We start from the raw sequence: 22,463 nt of genomic DNA on the forward strand, positions 1-22,463 counted from the left end.
GATTTCATAACAAGACCCCATATGAATTGCTCATTGGAAGGAAGCCAAATATCTTATATTTTAGAGTGTTTGGTTGCAAGTGCTATATTCTCAAGAAGGGAACTCGGTTATCAAAGTTTCAAAGCAAATGTGATAAATGTTTTCTTCTTGGGTATTCATCTTGTAGCAAGACTTATCGGGTCTACAGCAAAACTCATGGCATTGTTGAAGAAGCATATGATGTGGAGTTTGATGAAACCAATGGGTCTCATAATGAACAAGAAAATCTTGATTATGTGAGAAGTGATGGCTTGAGAAATGCTATGAAAAATATGTCAATTGGTGATGTTAGACCAAGAGAAGAAGATGAAGATGGTCCTTCTATCTCTATTAGAGTAAATCATTCAACTTCTATCTCAAATGATCAAGCACAACAAATTGTACAAGACTCAAGTAATGACGATTCTCAAGTACAAAATCAAGTGGGTTCATCTAGTTCACTTTTTACATCAACTCAAGAGCCCATTGCTCCTCAAAAAATTCACCATGTTCTTGCAAAGGATCACCCCGTGCATCAAATCATGGGTGATATTAGTAAGAGTGTCCAAACTCGATCTCGCATAGCTTCATTTTGTGAACATTATTCTTTTGTATCTTTTCTTGAACCTAACCGTGTAGATGAAGCTTTGAGAGATCCAGATTGGGTGAATGCTATGCATGAACAATTGAATAATTTCACCAGGAATCAAGTTTGGGATTTAGTAGAAAGGCCCAAGAATTACAATGTCATTGGTACTAAATGGGTCTTTCGAAACAAGCAAAATGAAGATGGAATGGTCGTGAGAAACAAGGCAAGATTGGTAGCTCAAGGCTTCACTCAAGTCGAAGGTTTGGATTTCAGTGAAACTTTTGCTCCCGTTGCTAGATTAGAAGTTATTAGAATTTTATTAGCTTATGCTTGCTCTCACAACATAAAACTTTTTCAAATAGACGTGAAAAGTGCATTCTTGAATGGCAAGATTAGTGAACTTATTTTTGTTGAGCAACCTCCCAGTTTTGAAGATCCCAAGAAGCCAAATCATGTATACAAGCTCTCTAAAGCTCTCTATGGTCTTAAGCAAGCTCCACGAGCTTGGTATGAAAGATTGAGAGACTTTCTTATCTCTATGGGCTTCAAAATTGCTAAGGTTGATACTATTTTGTTCACTAAAGCAATTAGTAACGATTTGTTCGTTTGTCAAATTTATATTGATGATATTATATTTGGTTCAACTAACCCAAGTTTTTGTGAATAATTTGGTGAAATGATGTCTAGGGAGTTTGAGATGTCCATGATTGGCGAATTGAGTTTCTTTCTTGGACTTCAAATTAAGCAACTCAAGGAAGGCACCTTTGTGTGTCAATCAAAATACGTGAAGAATATTTTGAAGAAATTTGGTATGGAAGATGCAAAACCAATCAAGACTCCTATGGCCACCAATGGGCATCTCGACCTAGATGAGGGAGGTAACCCGGTTGACCAAAAACTTTACCGTTCTATGATTGGTAGTTTGCTTTATTTGACTGCATCTAGGCCCGACATCATATTTAGTGTTTGCATGTGTGCACGATTTCAAGCCGCACCTAGAGAATGTCATTTGACCGCCGTCAAAAGAATCTTGAGATACTTGAAATTCACTCCAAATATTGATTTATGGTATCCCAAGGGTGCTCATTTTGATTTAGTTGGGTTTTCGGATTCGGATTATGCCGGGTGCAAGGTTGATATGAAAAGCACTTCCGGTGGTTGTCAATTTCTTGAAAGGTCTCTTGTTTCTTGGTCTTCAAAGAAGCAAAACTCCGTGGCTCTTTCAACCGCCGAAGCGGAATATATTTCGGCCGGAAGTTGTTGTGCATAATTATTATGGATGAAGCAAACTCTTCTTGATTTTGTTGTGAAGTTTGAAGAAATTCTCTTATTGTGTGATAATAAAAGCGCCATGAAAATTGCAACTAATCCGGTGCAACATTCAAGAACCAAGAATATTGATATCCGACATCATTTTCTTAGAGATCATGTGAAGAAGGGTGATATCAAGATTGATGAAATTGGCACGGATGATCCATTGGCCGATATATTTACCAAGTCATTGGATGAATCTCGGTTTTGTAAGTTGAGGAATGAGCTAAACATCATTGACTTCTCAAATGTGGCTTGAAAACTTGCATATGTGACATGTGGTTCTTCTATGCACTCTTTGTTTCAATTTTCTGAATCTTTGGGGCATTTTTGAGCTATTTATGCGTTTTCATGATTTTACTAGATTTATTTTTGATTTCTGGTTGAAACTCGCTCATATGAGTCTTTGGAAAGTTTTCATGTAAGTTTTGGGATTTTTAGATTTTTTATATGAGCAATGATCTCAAAATTGAAGATGAAATGGTGAAAATTGGCAAAATTCTAGACAATCTGAACTTTGGTAGCGCGGACAGTCCGCGGGTAAGAGCCAGACGGTCTGCCGTTCATAGAGTTTGTTCACAAGAGGCTCTGCAGAGAGGTTTTTCAGCCGCAAAAATATACAACGGACGGTCCTCCGGTCATCGGTGCAACCGGCTAGCTGCAGATACACCGGTGATGTGTCCACTGGGCAAAGCGCGGACGGTCCGTCCAAGGACCGCGGACGGTCCGCGCCTGCGCAGAGGTGGGGTCGGCCAGACTTGACTTATATGGAGTTGTCTCTCTCACATTCCCCACCAAACCGCAGCCATAACCTCAAAAAGCTTCTCTCTTTCTCTCTCTAGCACGTGGAGGAGACATCAAGGTCAAGGCCTTTTGGCTTGGTTCCCGGACGGTCAAGAGCATCACCGAATACTCTGCAACAATCTCCATCATGTCCTCTCAGTATTTTGTCAAATCCCTAACTCTTGTTCTTGGATTTCATCGTTGGAAAGAGTTAGGGTTAGGTGCTCCGATCTGTTTTTGGGCCATGGATTCATGAAAATAGTTGAGGGATCTTGTTCCTAGTGATGAGGAGATACTTTGGTTAAAGTTTGGTTGGTGGATTTGATCTAGAACTCAAAGTATGGATGAATAAAAGTTGGGGGCGATTCTTGTGTTCGTTCGCAGAATAGATGAGTCGCGGACGGTCTACCTTGGTGGTTCAGTGAACCACGAACTGTCCGCGTTCAGAGTGCGGACGGTCCGCTAGTGTCTGATTTTTCAGAATTGGTGCTGAATTGACTTGTTCCTTTGTGGTTTGATTCTAATGCATGGATAATTGTTCTTATGGTTAATCATTGATATCAGGCCACCTCGGAAGATACAGAAGGCCACTGCTTCTAAAATCAAGAAGGCCGTGTCATCCAAAATGCAAAGAGATAGTGATGATTCTGATGATGTGGACTATGCTCCAAATCCAAGTGACTTGGCTGCAGCATCTTCAGTGGGTGGTGTAAGAGATGATTCCTCAAAGGAGGATGTTGAGGGAGAAGAGGATGATATCACTGATTTGATGGGGCTAGATCTTCCTAGCAAACAGTGGATAACTGAGTCATATGCAAATGCTAGATCAGTAAATCAGCTCAATGTGATTCGGAACATCAACATTCTCCACTTCAAAACTGAGGTAAAAAAGATGCTTATTTTGGTCATTTGGTTAAGAAAACTGTCGGTGTTTACCGCCAAGCCTGCTCAGGGATACCCTTAGCAGTAGGGTTTGTAGGTAGGGATCGACTGCTCTAGAACTCGATGGTACAAGGAACACAAAGATTTAGACAGATTCGGGCCGCGAGTTTGCGTAATACCCTACGTCCTGTGTGGTTTGTATTGCCTTAGGTGTTGATGATTGTTTGGAGGGGGTCCCTGCCCGCCCTTATATATCCAGGGGGAAAGGGTTACATGGAAAGTCCTAGCCGAGTACAGTCGGAGTCCTACTACAACACAATCGGGTAGTTTCCTTTATACTGCAGCTAGTTCTACGCCTATTTGGGTAGTTACAAAAGAGGTAAGATACATCCATGAGCTATCCCTTACTCTAGAACATTCTATGTCTATAAGCAGTCCCGCTGTCCCGGGTCTAACAAAACCCGTCTTCAAACATCAAACCATAGACCTAGGGTACATGAGGTCACAGCCAGTTCTGTCTACATTAGTTGATAGATTTGAGATTATGGAGTTAGCAAACTTTCTGCAGTATAGGTGTGATTGGAATGAAACTGTCATCCGTCAGTTCTATGCCACCCTTGAGATAAACATGGTAGAAGAAAGAATTTGGTGGACAACTGACAAGAGAACTTATTAGGCTACTTTTGCCCAGTTTGTTGCTACAAATCAGTTGGATTATGATTTTATAACAAGTGAGCAAAGTGTGAATGTTGTATTGGAAAACACACTTGATGAGAATGATTACCCCATGTACTACGAGCCTGCTAATGTTGGTATTCCTAGAGTGTTTGGGGGCATCCAGGGCCTTAGGCATCATCCAACAGTCATCAATAAAATTGCTCGAGTCACATTTATGCCTAAGAGTGGCAACAAGGACAAGATTAGAGGTCTGTATTGGAATGTGATCTCTCATGTGATGAATGGCAACAGAAGCAATGTCATCGCACTTATCATGGATCAGCTAGCAGATCTGAGGCTGAACCTTGAGATGAATCTTTACTTTGCTCCCTACATCATGTCTATCATCAAGGCCAAGACCAGCTTCAGAGGCATTTGTGAGTGCAGGCATATACCCTTTAGGTCTTTCAAGAACGACACAGGTTTTCTCTTGAGGCCCTTGACTCCCTTCCCAGGAGATGATATGGATGAGGAAGCACATGGCCAAGATGATGATGGTGACAGTGATGATGATGCTCATATGGGTGCAGCTGCAGCACAGCATGCCATGCCACCTCCACAGCCTCCAGTGCAGCAGCAGTGGGCTCCTCTAGCTGGTTACTTTGATCCATATTTTGCATCCATGCAGTAGAGCATGTCTTCTCAGATTGAGGGTTTGGCCAGCCAGATGCAGAGTCAGATGAACCTTAGCTTTCAGAACATGCAGCAGCAGATGTTCCAGCCCATGATGGCTCAGATGCAGGGGGTCCAGGAGAGTCTATACTCTGACATAGCAGTCTTGGACTCATGTTTTGACGATATGCCTACTTCTGAGCAGTTTGGGCAGCTTGAGCAGAGGCAGCAGCAGCTTGAGCAGAGATTTGACACATTCAGTGCTGCTTTCACTGGGTTCTCTGATCACTTCTACTCGGTGTTTCTGGCTCCAGTGCCGCCTCTGGAGTTCTACCCACACCAGCCGTTCTACCCACCGCCACCACCTCCGCCGCCGATGGAACGATCTTCTTGGCAATTGATGACAAAGGGGGAGATGGACCTTGGAGTGCACGGACCTAGGGGGAGCTCATGGATTTCACATTGAGATTTTATTTGATTTGCTTCCGCTTGCGACTCATGTTTATTTGTGTTGAATTCTATTGCATTACATGTTTATGCTTTTGTTGACGCAAAAATCAACACACTGGAATCCGAGGGCAAGTGTTCGCCGAGTCACAGAAAGTCAACCAAGCGTGCCAGTCAATTTGACCTGAAATTGACAAGGGAGAAAACAAAGTCAAATTCGAGAGCGTATCGGATGGGATTCCGAATATCTCTCAGATGGGCGTATCAGCAAGCTTTGCCGATACTATAGACGACAAAAAGATATTAAATGCAAGCGCGTAGTAAAGGAGCGCATCGGCAAGATCAGCCGATACACAAGACGACAAAACCGGCTTTTGGACAGCCGATCGTGTTTGTATGACAAGATATAAGCTACGAATGTGTAACTTAGATGATGCAAAGCTAAAAACAGATTTAAAACGGCTCTTGAGATAACAAAAGTGTCACTCCAAAACCTAAATCCGATCTAGTATGTTTTTAGATGTGATAATGGCCAAAAAGCATAGGAAAACCTACAAATCTAGCCGATATCGATAATTGGTGAATAAATCTAGACGAGACGACAATGATGCGCCCGGAAGTCAAAGACTAGATGAACTCGATAACTTTTGAATAGATTTGAACGAAGCCACAGCGATGCGCCCGATAGCTAAAGCTCAAATATACTCGGTAAAACGAAAACTCACCAGCAAATCAAGTCGCTCGAATGTGAGACGTCCTTGATCAGCTTGAAAGAACTCGTTGAAAAAAGAAGAGAAAAGGCGAAGTCGCCGAAAAAGTGCAAAGGAATCGTAAAGTTTGTTGTATTGGATGTGTATCAAGTTTTTCCGGTCCCTTACAACTGATATATATAGCTTAGCGCTATCAAGTCCTAACCGATTACGGCAAACATTACTTGACCCTAAAGAAAAGACTATCTAAAAGATAAACTACTTAAAATATTACAACCGAATCATCAAGATTTTCGTAGAGTCCGGATCCTCTTCTTCTTCCTTGACTTCATCGGCAACTCTCCATCGGCCGAGCACCAAAGCTGGCGGATCAGCATCTTTGCAGAATATTCCTCTGGCCCATCGGACGGGCTCCATCAGCCAATTCCAACCCTGTGCATCTTTTGGTTTCTTCCAGATCGGCCACCTTCACAAAAATCACCTTCCTTGACACGTGTCAAAAAACGGTGTCAACACATGCCCCCCAGTTTCGGAATAATTTATTTTGTTCCGAAAGTACTCCAACCAGCAATCAAAGCCATTCCTCGTACCCCGTGCACACGGCTTACCTCGTACAACTAGGTAAAACTCTTCTTTGCCCCTGGCCTTTCGCCTTCCATCCGCACAAACCCAACGTGCTGATTCACCTTTCATCTTTTCACTTACCCAGATTGGGCCATAAATATTACCTTCTGTCCTTGTATCGGCAACAAGTCTCCATTAGCTATTGAGCCTCCTACCTTCTTTCTCCAGCAAAAACCCTAGGTCTTCCTGTAGCAATGGCGGGCTCCAAGCGCCCCGATGAGGGTCCTTCCAATGCCCCGCCGGCAATCTGTCGTCACGTGGAGTAAGCCTCTCTTTCTTCCGTCTTCGGATTGCCATGCTTTTGTTCAACTTTGATCTCTAATTTTTCTGCCTCTTTTCTATAAAGTGACAATGCTTTTTCTGGTTCCTCCAACTCGGAGGGACCCCCTTTCCCTGGTGTTCCTGAGAGCACCAAGGAGTACATTCGCCAGCTCCTTCGCGAGAAGGATGAAGCTCGGCAGAATTACTCCCAGGAGACCATCTGGTCTCAGTTCCTTGCAGCCGAACTGGAGGCGACGCAATCCGATCGGGCAACCCTCCAGGTCCAGCTCACCGCCGCCGACTCCAAGGTTGCTTGTAAGTCGCCCCTTCCGAAGCATTGCTCTCTCCTATTTTTCTGACTCCTTTTCTGACATCTTCCTTCAGTCTTGGAGTCGCAGGTTCAAACCCTCCATGCCGCAGTAGCCACCGCCACTGAGTCGATAAATGCGCACGGCGACACCGTCGCCGCCCGTCTGCAGGACATCCCCAACCGCATCCGGGAGGTCGCCGGACATGGGGTTCGCCGTGGCGCCGCCGTAGCCCTCGCCACAGCCCAGTTCGAGACCGGTCACGATCTCCTGCAGGTCGAACCGTTCCACTTCCCGCTGGGCAGCAAAAACTGGTGGGCCTTCGAGGAGCTCGCCGACGACATGGAGATGGCAGCCGCCGCCATCTCCGAAAATGTCAGCATAGAGGCGGTCATCAACAATGTCTTTGCCGATGATTAGATTTCTAGGAGTATCATCTTCCTAGAAATAATCTTTTGTTGTATCGGCCAGATCCTCAGATCGGCCCCTCTGTAAATAGTACTATTAATGAAGTATCTCCTTTTTCTTGCCAATTCTATTTGCAATTTCCCAATTGACGTGGCAAAAAACCAGCTCTGACCCGAATTTGAACAATCTGGATTGTGTAGATTTTTTGCACTAAGGGCGACACATATTGTGTCGGCCATAACAATTCAACCGATAATTCAATTAATCGGCTATCCATCCACCCAAACGCTAGGGTAATATTTCTTCAAATATTTTCCGTTAAGAGCTCTAGAATACTCTTCCCCTTCGAGTGTCTCTAAAATATAAGCATTGCCAGGAACGCATCTATTTACTCTGAATGGTCCTTCCCACGTTGGTGACCATTTGCCGAATTTTGAACTCTTTGTTCCTATCGGTAGTATCAACTTCCAAACCAATTTCCCTTGCTCAAAGGTTTTGGCTTTTATTTTTTATCATACCATCGGCTAACTCTGGCTTTATTTGCTTTAATATTTATGAGAGCCTTCAACCGATGACCAGCCAAATCCTCTGATTCATCTTTCATCAGAGCAAAGTATTCATCGGCCGTCAATTGATTCTGAAACGTGACACGCCGTGAATCAAGTTTCAACTCCCATGGGAGAACAACTCCATGTCCGTATACCAAATGATATGGAGACACCTTTGTAGCACCATGACAAACCATTCTGTATGCCCATAAAGCCTCATGAAGCACAGTATGCCACTTTCTAGGATATTCATCAATCTTTCTCTTGATCAATTTGATGACCCCTTTATTAGATGCTTCTGCCTGACCATTAGCTTGGGCATAATATGGAGAAGAATTCAGCAATTTAATCCCCATTCCAGTAGCAAATTCTTCAAATTCATCTGACGTAAACATAGTACCCTGATCGGTCGTAATGGTCTGTGGAATACCAAACCAATAGATAATATGTTCTTTGACGAATTCAATCATCTCTTTTGATGTAACATTTTTCAGAGGAATTACTTTAACCCACTTGGTGAAATAATCAGTAGCCACCAAGATAAACTTATGATTTTTACTGGATGGAGGATGTATCTGGCCGATCAAATCAATTCCCCATCCTCTAAACTGCCACGGCTTGATTATGGGATGCATGGCTGACGCAGGAACTCTTTGCACGCTCCCAAACTTCTGACATTCTTGGCACCCTCTGTAATATGTGAAGCAATCTTCCAGTATCGTTCGCCAAAAATATTCATTCCTCCTGTTCACCCATTTCATCTTATAGGCCGATTGATGGGATCCACAGACCCCTTCATGAATTTCACCCATTAATACCTTAGCTTCTTCTTTATCGATGCATTTAAGCAAAACTCCATCAATCGTCCGATAATATAAATCTTCCCCCAACAATACATACTTGATTGCCTGGAATCTGATTTTTCTGTTCACTTTCTTGGATGGATCTTTCAAATAATCAATAATCTCTTTCCTCCAATCATCGGCTGTTAATTCCAAGGTCATTACTCCTTCCATCGGCCGATACCCTGAAGCATGCCGAGCCAGCCGATTTGCATTACTGTTATGAAATTTGGGAACATGCTCGATGGTTACATTCTTGAATTCTTTCGGCAGCCGGAGACATTCTTCATGATATAATTGTAAAATATCATCTTTACATCCATACTCCTCAACTAACTGATTAATCACCAACATAGAACCTCTGAAAATCTCAACAACTTTGATCTCTCGAAGTAATTGAATTCCCTTGAGAATTGCATGATACTCAGCTTGATTATTGGTTGCAGAGGCTTCAATCGGAAATGAGAACTCAAAATTTGCCCCCCGAGGGGAAATCAGCACCACACCAATTCCAGAACCATTACCACATGAAGATCCATCAAAGAATAAAGTCCAAGGAACAAGATCTACCATGTTTAGCTCTGGTCCACAATGTTGCACAATAAAATCGGCTACGGCTTGACCCTTAACTGCTTTAGGCGATTCATATCTCAAATCAAATTCTGACAACGCAAAAATCCAATTCCCTATTCTCCCTTTTAAAATTGGCAATGAGAGCATATATCTAATAACGTCATCTTTGCTCACAACAACACATTCAGCCGATAATAAATAATGTCCAAGCTTGATACAGGAGAAGTATAAGCAAAGACACAATCTCTCGACAGGAGAATACCTGGTTTAGCATCCAGCAACCTTCTGCTCACAAAATAAATAGCTCTTTTTTTCCTTCAAATTCTTGAATAATGGCCGATCCGATAGCACGTTCATCATCCGATAAATACAATTTAAACGGCTTGTGCTTTTAGGGAGGAACCAACACCGGAGGATTTACCAGATAATGTTTGATTTCATCCAATACCTTCTGATGTTCCTCTCTCCATACAAATTCCTGATTGGCCTTCAACTTCAGTAAAGAACTGAACGGCTAAATTTTGCCCGACAGATTAGATATAAATCTTCGAATAAAATTAATCTTGTCGATTAATGACTGAAGTTCAACCTTCGTTGTAGGGGCTTCAACTTTGTCAATAGCTGATATAGTCTTCTGACTAATTTCAATTCCTCGTTCATGTACCATAAAACCCAAGAATTGGCCAGCTGATACGCCAAAAGCACACTTGTTTGGATTCATCTTCAAACCATGTCTCCTGGTGCATTCCAGAGCTCTACGCAGATCGGCCAAATGTTCTTGGTGCCCCTTTGACTTTATAACCACATCATCAATGTATATCTCCACAATTTTGACGATGAGTTCATGAAAGATTTAATTCATGGCTCTCTGGTACGTAGCACCGGTATTTTTTTAATCCGAAGGTCATGACTACCCACTCGAATAAACCGAGATGTCCTGGACATCTGAATGCAGTCTTGTGGATGTCTTCTTCTGCCATAAAAATCTAATTGTATCCAGCATTGCCATCCATAAAACTGATCACTTTGTGCCCAGCAGCAGCATCTACCAACATATCAGCTATTGGCATAGGGTAACAATCCATCGGCGTAGCTTTGTTGAGATCCCTGAAATCAATGCACACTTGTAGTTTGCCATTCTTCTTGTAAACAGGAACCACATTAGAAATCCATTCGGCATAACGACACTGCCGAATAAAATTAGCTTCAATTAACCGTGTAATCTCGGCCTTTATATCTGGCAAAATCTTAGGATTACATTGCCACGCTCCTTGTTGATATGGCCGATATCCCGGTCTTATAGGCAAATGATGTTCCACAATAGATCTATCCAAGCCAGGCATCTCATAATATTCCCAAGCAAAGCAATCTTTGTACTCTCTTAATAAACTTTTCAGTTCCTGCTTATATTTGGGACCCAAGTTGGCTCTAATAAACGTCGGCCTCGGTCTATCACCATCTCCGATGTCAATTTCCTCTAGTAAATCGGCCGACATAAACCCATGCCCCAACTTCCCTTCTTCCTCTAGGAACTCATCCATCAGGAACTTTCTGAAGAACCGACTGCTTGGATCGGTGTGGAACTGTTACTGGCCGATTCACCATCGGCCTTAGCCTTGACACGCCAGACTTGTGATATGACTCCTTTCTTGTCCAGAGTCTGTTCTTGCTCTTCTTCAATGATCTCCTGCTGGCGTAACCTCTGAACACATCGCTTCTGAGACCTAGTCAAACCTCCTGGGCACCATTGAGATTGATCTGTGCGATCAGGCTCACGTTCTGGATCTCTCCGCATCGGCTGATCATCTTGTACTCTATCATCGGCCACCTGTTCTAGCCGATCGTGTACAGGCACTCTTCTCCCAGCAGGATCACGTAGCATTGTCCTGCCCCCCAGTCGATCATGCACCGATACCCTTTTTCCTAGCCGATCATGCACAGGAGTGCGCTCACACCGATAGGGCTCATGACGTGACCTTTCATATGATCGGCTGCCCTGACCATTGCATTCGGGACAATTATATGCCGATGGCAATGTCAACCCTTCTTCCCGGTAGTAGACAAAGAAAGGACACCTCCAATGATCTTGCTCGCGTCGCTCCTCTTCTTCTCTACGCTACCGCCTTTCACGATCACGCTGAAACTTGTTCAACAGCATTTGAGACGTTACACGTCTACGTGGTGCCGATGAACGTTCAACATCCCTCATCGGACCCTTTCCTTTGACCTCATCGGCCTCTATCTGTGCTTTAGGATCAACAGCTCCAGATTTCTTGGCCGATGATGACGTCAGAATCTTAGCTTGAGAAGAACCTTCATCTCTGGCCACATCAACCATGTTCGTGGTGAAAGGATGTCCGTTGATCTTCATCGTTTTCTTGGGAGCCTCAAACTTCAATCTTCCTTGTTTGAAAGCCATCTGAATCTGCTGTCGGAAGACCTTGCACTCATTTGTATCATGCGATGTGTTGTTGTGCCACTTGCAGTACTTTATATTCTTGAGCTCGTCCTCCGATGGAATCTTGTGATATGGCTTCAACTTGATCAATCCTTCCGACAATAACAAGTCAAAGATCTTGTCGGCATTGGTGATGTCAAACCCATACGACTCAGGCTCTTTCTTTCCAAACGGACACGTCACCGGCTTCTTGCTGTTCTGTATCCACTCAGCCGATGCGACCGTTTCTTGCTCTTCTTCAGACTCATCATTAGCAGAATATTCCACATAGTTGATCTTCTTCTAAAAAGGTTTCTTGGACTCGTAGGATCGAGTCTCTCCTGTCATCCGACTTGCGATCTGGCTAATACTTTCAAACTCCTGCGATGCATATTTATCTTTAATGTGCGGCAAGAGCCCGTTAAATGCTGCATCGGCCAACTGCTGATCGGACAGAACCAAACTGTAACATTGGTTCATGACATCTCTGAATCTTTGGATAAATGCAGCAACCAATTCATCATTTCTTTGTCTCAAGCCGATCAAATCGGTCAACTTTAACTCAGTAATCCCAGAGAAAAAGAACTGATGAAATTGTCTCTCTAGATCGGCCCAATATAATATGGAGTTTGCCGGCAAAGTGGTGAATCAAACAAAGGCCGATCCAGATAAAGACAAGGAGAACAAATGGACTCTGAGTGCATCCTGATTGCCCGCTTCTCCCAACTATAGAAGGAACCTATTAACATGTTCCATCGTAGAACCTTCTCCCTGCCTTGAGAACTTCGTGAAGTCAGGCATCTTGTACTTGTGTGGGAGAGGAATTTGATCATAAGCCGGAGGATAGGGAGTCTTGTACATAACAGATTGTTGTTTTGGCCTCAAACCAAACTGCTCCCTCATCACTTCATCTATCTTTGCGCTCCAATCAACTTGCGGCTAAACTATTGGCATTTGTTGAGGGAAAACCGTGTTCGCTGCATTGGTCATCATCGCAAGTTGCTGAGCTACATGACTCATCGGCTGTCCAGCCGATTGCATCTGTTGGGCTTGCTGACCTATCTGATTAGGTGTCTGCTGAGTCATCGTCGGCTGTGTAGCTGATGGGTTAGCCGATTGTTGACCAGTAATATCCATGTACGGCACATTGACATATCGTATCTGTCCAGTTGCTTGATTATGGAATACCCAGTTGATTCCCTTCTGATGCGGAGATTGCGACAATAACACTTCTGAAGGAGACTGGGGTTGGAGCAGGATAGCAAGACGCTGCTGTGGGGTCATCGGCGGTGGCGCTGATGCATTAGCTTGTGCCATCTGTTGTGGACTTCATGCGCCTTGTGCATTCGGCTGTGTTGCCAATGCATCCTACTGTGCACCCATCGGTTGAACGGCCGATGGATCAGGCTGAGAGGCTATCGGCTGAGAAGCCGATGCATTAAACTGCATCTTGGGTGGCGTAGAAAAGAAATCCGGATGTATACCATACCCAGTAGCAGGATCCCATCCTTTAGGAAATACGAACGAAGATCCACCTTGCACAGTTGTAGCAATCGGTGACGTGGTTGAGTAGATAGGATCTGCCATACCTGCCGGTACTGCAGAAGTCATCTGGGATGGAGTTTGACTGTTGCTTGTTCCTGCCTGGCCATCTTGAGCTGACAGGGCTGCTGCCATAGACACCTCCAAGAGAGTATATTGCATCTGATCTGATTGTATATAGCAAGGACCATGCACCCCGGTAACGTGTCTTCAGCAAAAGTCTTGACCACTGCATTGTGCACCGTGTTGCCCATGACTGTTACACTCTTGATGAAGGCTTGTGCCACAGCCTGGCCAACTGCATCTATCATCTTGCTTTCATGTTGAGCCTCTGTCAATGGCTGGAAAGATGGAAGATTAAACTTCTTGATCACCTCACCAGATCTGTTGACGTTGTACGACTTGAGGCATTCACGTTTGAATTTCTCCACCAGCTCATCATATCCTTCTTTTGTTCTTCTTTGAGCTTATCTTCAGGAACAGAAATCTGGTTTTCTTCACTAACTGCAGATTTATCTGTGAGTTCCACCATGTTGAAGCTTTCGGGTCCCACCAGGCGTGCCAAAAGATGTGTTGACGCAAAAATCAACACACTGGAATCAGAGGGCAAGTGTTCGCCGAGTCACGGAAAGTCAACCAAGCGTGCCAGTCAATTTGACCTGAAATTGACAAAGGAGAAAACAAAGTCAAATTCGAGAGCGTATCGGCTGGGATTCCGAATATCTCTCAGATCGGCGTATCGGCAAGCTTTGCCGATACTATAGATGACAAAAAGATATTAAATGCAAGCGCGTAGTAAAGGAGCGCATCGGCAAGATCAGCCGCTACACAAGACGACAAAACCGGCTTTTTTACAGCCGATCGTGTTTGTATGACAAGATCTAAGCTACGAATGTGTAACTTAGATGATGCAAAGCTAAAAACATATCTAAAACGGCTCTTGAGATAACAAAAGTGTCACTCCAAAACCTAAATCCGATCTAGTATGTTTTTAGATGTGATAATGGCCAAAAAGCATAGGAAAACCTACAAATCTAGCCGATATCGATAATTGGTGAATAAATCTAGACGAGACGACAGTGATGCGCCCGGAAGTCAAAGCCTAGATGAACTCGATAACTTTTGAATAGATTTGAACGAAACCACAGTGATGCGCCCGATAGCTAAAGCTCAAATATACTCAGTGAAACGAAAACTTACCAGCAAATCAAGTCGCTCGAATGTGAGACGTCCTTGATCAACTTAAAAGAACTCGTCGAAAAAAGAAGAGAAAAGGCGAAGTCGCCGAAAAAGTGCAAAGGAATTGTAATGTTTGTTGTATTAGATGTGTATCAAGTTTTTCCGGTCCCTTACAACTGATATATATAGCCTAGCGCTATCAAGTCCTAACCGATTACGGCAAATATTACTTGACCCTAAAGAAAAGACTATCTAAAAGATAAACTACTTAAAATATTACAACCGAATCATCAAGATTTTCGTAGAGTCCGGATCCTCTTCTCCTTCCTTGACTTCATCGGCAACTCTCCATCGGCCGAGCACCAGAGCTGGCGGATCAGCATCTTTGCAGAATATTCCTCTGGCCCATCGGACGGGCTCCATCGGCCGATTCCAACCCTGTGCATCTTTTGGTTTCTTCCAGATAGGCCACCTTCCATTCACAAAAATCACCTTCCTTAACACGTGTCAAAAAACGGTGTCAACAGCTTTATGTCTTGCATGGACTCGGTTTGTGATTTGTGGTTTGGATTTGAACATTTGGTTTGTAATATGTGATGAACTACGTTGGCTTGTAATACTCTTTTGGTTTATGTTCATCTTGTGGTTTGATGAGGTTGTGCTAATCATGTTAAGTTCATATTCTATATATATCATGTATGTTGTATGCCTCGATTTCCACTTGTAGGGGAAACTCCATCAAAATTTTCAAAAGTCATATATATGTGCTCTTGATTTTCATTCAAATTTATAAGCACATATCAAGGGGGGTTCTCTCTACTCTTCGAACCTTGGTGAATTTATTCTTATCAATTCTGAAATTTTCAAGAAAAATGAGTAAGTTCTTCCAAAGTTCAACTCCAAGTCTACCTTATGTCTTGTGTATAAAGTTGACTTGAACTCTTTTTATCACTCCAAAATTAGTGTTGTCATCAATTACCAAAAAGGGGGAGATTGAAAGCATGTAGGCCCCTAATTCGAATTTTGGTAATTAATGACAACGGTTTGTGGATTAACGATTTCATTTGAGATAATAAGCATAGGTTGATCCACGGATGAAAGAGATTTGATTGTGATCGCATGACGTTTTGGAGATGGTGTGCACCGGCATCTATCCTGCCGTCCTAGTCCTCATCGGCAACGAGCGCTTCTCCATCGACTTCATCATCGTGCTCGGAGGATATGAGGTGGTCCTGGGCTGCCATTGGTTGCGCAGCCTAGGCCCCACACTCTGGGACTTCGAGCGACTATCCAGGTCATTCTAGCGCGTGGTGCAGTGGTCCGGCTAGGAGGCGCCTACCGGCGTACATGCCCACGCCCACGCCCTCGCCTCTTGGAACCTACTCCAACTACTGCTTGCTAAATTCGCCGACATCTTCGAGACCCCGCAAGGTTTGCCGCCTGCCCATGATTCAGATCGTCACATTCACCTGCTTCCAGGCACGCCTCCTGTTGTCGTGCGTCCATATCGCTACCCGCAACTACTCAAGGACGAAATCGAGAAACAATGCATCGACATGCTCCGGCAAGGGATCATTCACCCCAGTACTTCGCCGTTCTCCTCGTCGATGCTTCTCGTTTAAAAGAAGGACGGCACATGGCGTTTCTGCATCGATTACCGCGCCCTCAACGCCAAGACCGTCAAGGACAAGTTCCTAATCCCAATCGTCAACGAGCTCCTCGATGAACTCCGAGGTGCGCTTCTTCACCAAGCTCGACTTGCGTAGCGGCTACCACCAAGTGCTGATGCACCCCCGACGACATCGCCAAGACGGCGTTCCGAACATGCCACTTAGAGTTTGTGGTGATGGCGTTCGGGCTCACCAATGCGCCATCCACGTTCCAAGCCATGATGAACGGCATCGTGCACGACTTCCTACGCCACTTCGTCCTCGTCTTCTTCGAGGACATCCTCGTCTACAGCGCGACATGGACCGAGCAACTTCATCATGTGCGCGCGGTCTTCCAGGTGCTGCGTGCAAACCACCTCGCCATAAAGCAGAGCTAATGCACCTTCAGCGAGCAGGCGGTCCACTACCTCGGCCACATCATCATTGGAGATGGCGTCACCATGGACCCAGCAAAGGTCGAGTTAGTCGTGGCTTGGCCGACTCCAATGACGGCGCGCGCCCTGCGGGGCTTCCTCGGGCTCACCGGCTATTACCGCAAGTATGTGTAGGATTACGGCGTCGTGGCGCAACCGCTCACACAGCTCCTCAAGAAGGAGGCCTTTGTCTGGTCTACGGAGGCGGATGCCGCTTTCAACGCGCTCAAGCACGCGCTGACCAAGGGGGCGGTCCTCCAGCTGCCGGACTTCTATCATTGTTTCGTCGTCAATTGTGATGCCTTCGGCGCGGGCTTCAGTGTGGTGCTGCATTAGGACAGCGGCCCCATTGCATTGTGCAGTCGGCCCATCGCACCTCAGCTCGCGAAGCTCGCGGCGTACGAACGCGAGCTCATTAGCTTGGTCAAGGTGGTGAAGCACTGGCGACCGTACCTGTGGGCGCGTCCATTCATCGTCTGCACAGATCACTACTCCCTCAAGTACCTACTGGACCAACGCCTATCAACAATTCCGCAGCATACCTAGGTAAGCAAGCTTTTTGGTATGATTTTGGTGTGGAGTACAATCCAGGCAAGAACAACACTGTGGCGGATGCCCTGTCGCGGCGTGACGAGGACACCATCGCGGCACGCACTGTATCGTCCCCAGCCTTCCACATCTTCGACGAATTCAGCCACGAGGCAGAACACCTGTCGGAGATCATCACCGCCAAAGAGCAGATCCCACAGGATGAAGCGACCGCGCCTGGACGATCGTCGACGGCTTGGTGCTCCACGACAGCCGCGTCTTCGTCCCGACGTCGTCTGCACTCTGGCCACAACATCTAGCCACAGACCACGGCGCCGGCCACGAGGGGGTCCAGAAGACACTGCATTGTCTCCATGCGTCCTTCTTCAACCCGCACGCGCTGTGTCTGGAGCGCAACTACATCAAGGGGTGCGCAGTGTGCCAGCGGAACAAGACGGAGCATCTTCATCCCGCTGGCCTTCTTCAACCATTGGAGGTGCCGAGCTCGGTCTGGACGGACATCGCCATGGACTTCATCGAGGGGTTTCCTCGCGTGGGTGGCAAGACCGTGATCTTCACCGTCGTCGACCGCTTCTCCAAGTACGCGCGCTTCATCGCCCTCGGCCACCCATACACAGCTATCTCGATGGCGCGTGTTTTTTTCGACAACGTTGTGCCCCTCCATGCTGTGTCGTGCTCCATCGTCAGCGACCGTGACCCCCGTCTTCACCAGCGCATTCTGGACAAAGTTGTTCAACTTGGCGGTGGTCAAGCTGCGCCTGAGTACAGCTTTCATCCGCAGACGGATGGCCAATCCGAGGTCACTAACAGGATCATCGGAGTCTACCTGTGTTGCTTCGCCGGCGACAGACCCAAGAGCTGGCTGCGGTGGTTGTCGTGGGTCGAATATTGCTACAATACGTCATTCTATACGACACTGAAGGCCACTCCGTTCCAGGTGGTTTACGGTCAGGCTTTGCCGCCCCTGCTCTCCTACGAGCCAGGTCTCGCCAAGCTGCCTGCCGTGGACAGGCAGCTCATGGACCACGACGTGTTCATCATCGACATTAAGGACTGGCTGCTTCACGCCCAAGACCTGATGAGGTCAAAGCATGATCGTCATCATCGTCATGTGGAGTTTCAGGCAGGGGACTGGGTCTGGCTTCATCTTCACCAGCGTCTCGCCGCCTCCATCGCTGACAAGTCCGCTGACAAGCAGGCCCCACGTTTCTACGGGCCGTACCGTCTCTTGGAGCGCATTGGACCGCTGGCTGACAAGTTGGAACTGCCTCCATGTTCCCGCATCCACTCTGTCTTCCATGTCGTGTTCTTGAAAAAGTACGAGGGCGCGCCTCTGGCAGAGATTGTTTAGCTGCCGCCGATCAAGCACGGCAAGGTTCTCCCCGTGTCAGCTAGAGCCATTCGCGCCAGACTGAACCGCAGCAACTGGGAGGTCCTTATCCAGTGGGTCGGACACCCTGCAGGAGATGCTACATGGGAGATGGTCTCCGAGTTCACACAGGAGCACCCGGAGTTTCAGCTCGAGGACAAGCTGTTTCGCAAGGAGGACGGAACTGTTGTGGACACCTTTGTGGGACGCAGGTACTCCAGGCGGCGGCGCACAAGCAATCCGGGATCAGCAGCTGCAGCTCCAGCAGAGTAGGAGGATTAGTTGTTGGCAGGATTAGGTTTGTTAGGCTCGGCATCTATATAAGCCGATAGTGTGTTAGGGTTTGTTAAGCAAGAAATAATCCACAAAGGTCAGAGCCTCCAAGGGGGGGTGATCCGGGTTGTCTTGCCCTTGTTTGTAAGCTGTCATCGTTGATTTAAGCAATAAAAATCCTGCCGTATCATTTCACCCATATTTTGAGAAAGGACATCCATTTCATGATTGGCTAACCTGCCTGCCAATAATAAACATAGAAATCATACAAAGATATAAACAAAAGCTGGATTGATGGGCTTACCTGCCTGCCTGAATGGCGTTTTGAAAGCAGGATACATATAAGAATCACTTATAAATTTTTTACCTGGTAATCAGTGAGATATAAACTTAGAGCCATGGAGGTGTACACATATCAATAAACTTAGAGCCATGGAGGTGTACACATATCAATAAAAAAAAAATCTAACAGCTGTGAAAGCCTGAAAAGTGTAATTGCGAATATTACATTGCTAATCAAACTGAAGAGTAATTTCAAATCACTTACCAGGTAAGATGAAATTTACAGTACAGCTACCAATCCAATATAAGACCCCTGCATTTAAACAAATGGTGTCAGTTAGAAATGATGTTTTGTAATTTTGTGAAGATACACACACACACACAAGCAGATAAAAAGTTAGTGAAATATTGGAGTCTTCTAGCACGATTGCAGTAACATGTTATGGACCCTTATGTTGGCAAAGCTAGGCATTAGGCATATAGGTAAAATTAGCAAAGTTTAAGCCCACATGGATCAAAAGTTCTGAAATTCATGAATTGTGGACAGAATCATGAACCGTTCATGACTTCTTTAAAGTTTATTTAGATATTAAAATATGTACCTGTTCGTGATTAAGAGGCTATGTGCTGTCCAACAATTGTCCTTAAAAATCTGAGGAGAAAATGTCATTGGCTGAAATGATGTATTCATAGCTAAGATCAGATTCTACACTAAGTTCGGCTGGGCACTCCCACATATTCCTGGTATGTACAGGATAGCATTTTTGTTATGGTCAGGATCCTGGATCAGCTGGGTGGCGCATTGCACAAACAAGCGGCAGATCTTAGTGTTTGCTGGTGCAAGATAAAAAAAAAAATGGGACACCATAAGTTCAAATGCGTCTTACTATTTATGCGGGTATGAAACTATGGAGGAATTGAACTTGTAGTTCCTTGCAAATAAGGTAGTAAAGTGCTAGCTAAATTTTTAAGTCATTCTCACAATGAATTATTGCTCCTACAAAACTGTGCAATAATCCAGCGAAATCAAACCACGATCAACTTCAGACTGGATTGTCCAATTATTTTGACTATTATTGCCTGACAAGTAAATACAGCATAATAAACGACAAAGATGGCAGGCATCAATGTATGTATATCCTTAGTTATCTTCTGAAGTTGTTACATGTAATGAACAAATCACATTTTTTTATGAACAGTTAGATATATGCTTGTTTCTCGAACCAACAGTAGGTATGTGCTAGAGCATCTATATTGCATTATAAATGTACTATTGCAATCACTAGAGAACCAATGACAAGGTTTTATAATTTCCAACAAACTATTTGCGTACCAAAATAAGGGCATCGCCACATTAAAACTGCACAGGTAATAACTCTAAAGATGAGAAGCAAAGCAAATTGAAGGTTCCTCTTGTTTCTCCTAGTTTTGTCATGTAAAGTTTTCTCAAGTAGCTCACATTTCTATCATTAAGTTTCAAACTAAGTTGCAACTAAGCAATATGAAACTGGTGTCGAATGATCGTAGGTGTAGCATCTACTTTCCATCTTGCTTCAACCAACGAAATTCAATGAAGCAAAGTTTGATAATAAGGACAATTACTAATTGACTACGCTGATATGCAGAAGCAACACTTTTGTGACTCCATAGGGAATGTTGCCAGCACTTTTCAGCATCTTGAACATACACCATTAGGTTCCTAGACAATCCTGAAATCCCAAAGCATTTTGGCCAAATTGTCTTTGCGTCCATTTCAAGGTGAGTGCTGGACGTAACTTCAAATTGACACAGTGCAGTCTCTATACCAATGAAGGAAACACGGTACAAAGTAAAGGAGCTACGAAGAGAGCATCGGCCGGCTAACAATAGTAACCAACATGTGGGGTCCAGGATATATATACGTACCAGAGGACGAACGCTGGGGACTCCCCGCGCCACCTTGGTAGTCGGGTCGAGCAACGCCCGCTTATTGTCATCGTGCCACGAGCCCGGTCCTTGTCCCCGCGCGCGGTGCCGCAGAGCCGAGGAGGACGGTGGGCGACGAGGCGGCCAGGCAATCCGTCGAACACGTCGAGGGCGCCAGAGTCTTGGCCCGCTCGTGTCCGTCACGCGGGGCGCGCGGGCGGCGGGTGCGGGCAGCCACGGAGCTGGTCCTCGTCCGTCCCCGCCTGCTGCTGCTCCTTTGCCCCCGCCTCCCCCACGCAGCGCGAGGCGCTCGTGTTCCGGCTCCCATTAGGGTTTTTATATTTTTACCATTATACCGAGTGTCACTCGCTCAAATATCACTTATAAGATGACACCTACAAATTTACCATTATTATTTAGCGAGTCCTTTATTTTTTACTATATTTGCATATGTGGCACGCTTGCTGCCTATGTGGCACGTCACGCAGACCTCTGGCGTACAGTCAACTCCGGATGCAAAATGTCGCCTCTGCCCTTGACCTGTTCCTCTCTTCTCCCTCTCCACAGGTAGGTCCTGCGGCTTCTCTCATTGTCAGGTAGGCCCTACTTGCAGGTTCATCTCCCACCTCTAGCAGGAGTCGATGGCCATGGTGTTTGTGTGAGGAAAAAAGTAGAGACCGGCGACGGGCAGGAGACCCACGCGGGCCTTGGCCGTGGGCGACCTCGTCCGAGACAGCGTTGAGGAGCACCACCAGATTCTCGACAATTCAGCGGCCGCGATGCAGGGTCTCGTCCCGCCCACCTCCGTTTCCATACACCGGCGCCTGCCGGCCGGATCCAGGGCGGCTCGGGCCCCCAGCTCGGTGAGGCTCGCGCTGCGCACCGCGCCCGCCGAGTACCTGCCGCCGGCGACGTTCAAGCCCGTCGAGCTGCCGACGCCCAGGAAGCACGCCGCCGCCATTGCCGCGCCGAGGCCCTCCACGCCGGCACCGGCCTCGCCACGGCGGCGGCGCTCGACGCGTTCGAGGAGGGGTTCGTGGCGGGCGTCCTCGAGCGCCCCCACGGCCTGCCCAGGACGGCCGCCCCGGCCGTGCAGATCGCCGGCAACTTCGCGCCCGTCGGGAGAGGCCCCCCGCTCGCGAGCTCCCGGTCTACGGTCGCATCCCGCCCTTCATCAACGGCGTGTACGAACCCCTACTTCGACCCCATCG

The 22,463-nt window shown here is 46.0% G+C and overlaps 1 long non-coding RNA gene across 1 annotated transcript; it reads right to left on the bottom strand.

The window, feature by feature from the left end:
• Window positions 1-19,158: 19,158 nt before the first annotated feature.
• On the bottom strand, window positions 19,159-21,568 carry LOC120692765. The gene is made up of 3 exons (XR_005682735.1): window positions 21,253-21,568; window positions 19,613-19,660; window positions 19,159-19,432 (listed from the first exon to the last, which is right to left on the bottom strand). It is a non-coding gene; the product is annotated as an uncharacterized LOC120692765 (long non-coding RNA).
• Between the last annotated feature and the right edge of the window lie 895 nt (window positions 21,569-22,463).

This window comes from Panicum virgatum, chromosome 9N (genome assembly GCF_016808335.1).
Source record: "Panicum virgatum strain AP13 chromosome 9N, P.virgatum_v5, whole genome shotgun sequence".
NCBI classification, from domain to species: Eukaryota; Viridiplantae; Streptophyta; class Magnoliopsida; order Poales; family Poaceae; genus Panicum; species Panicum virgatum.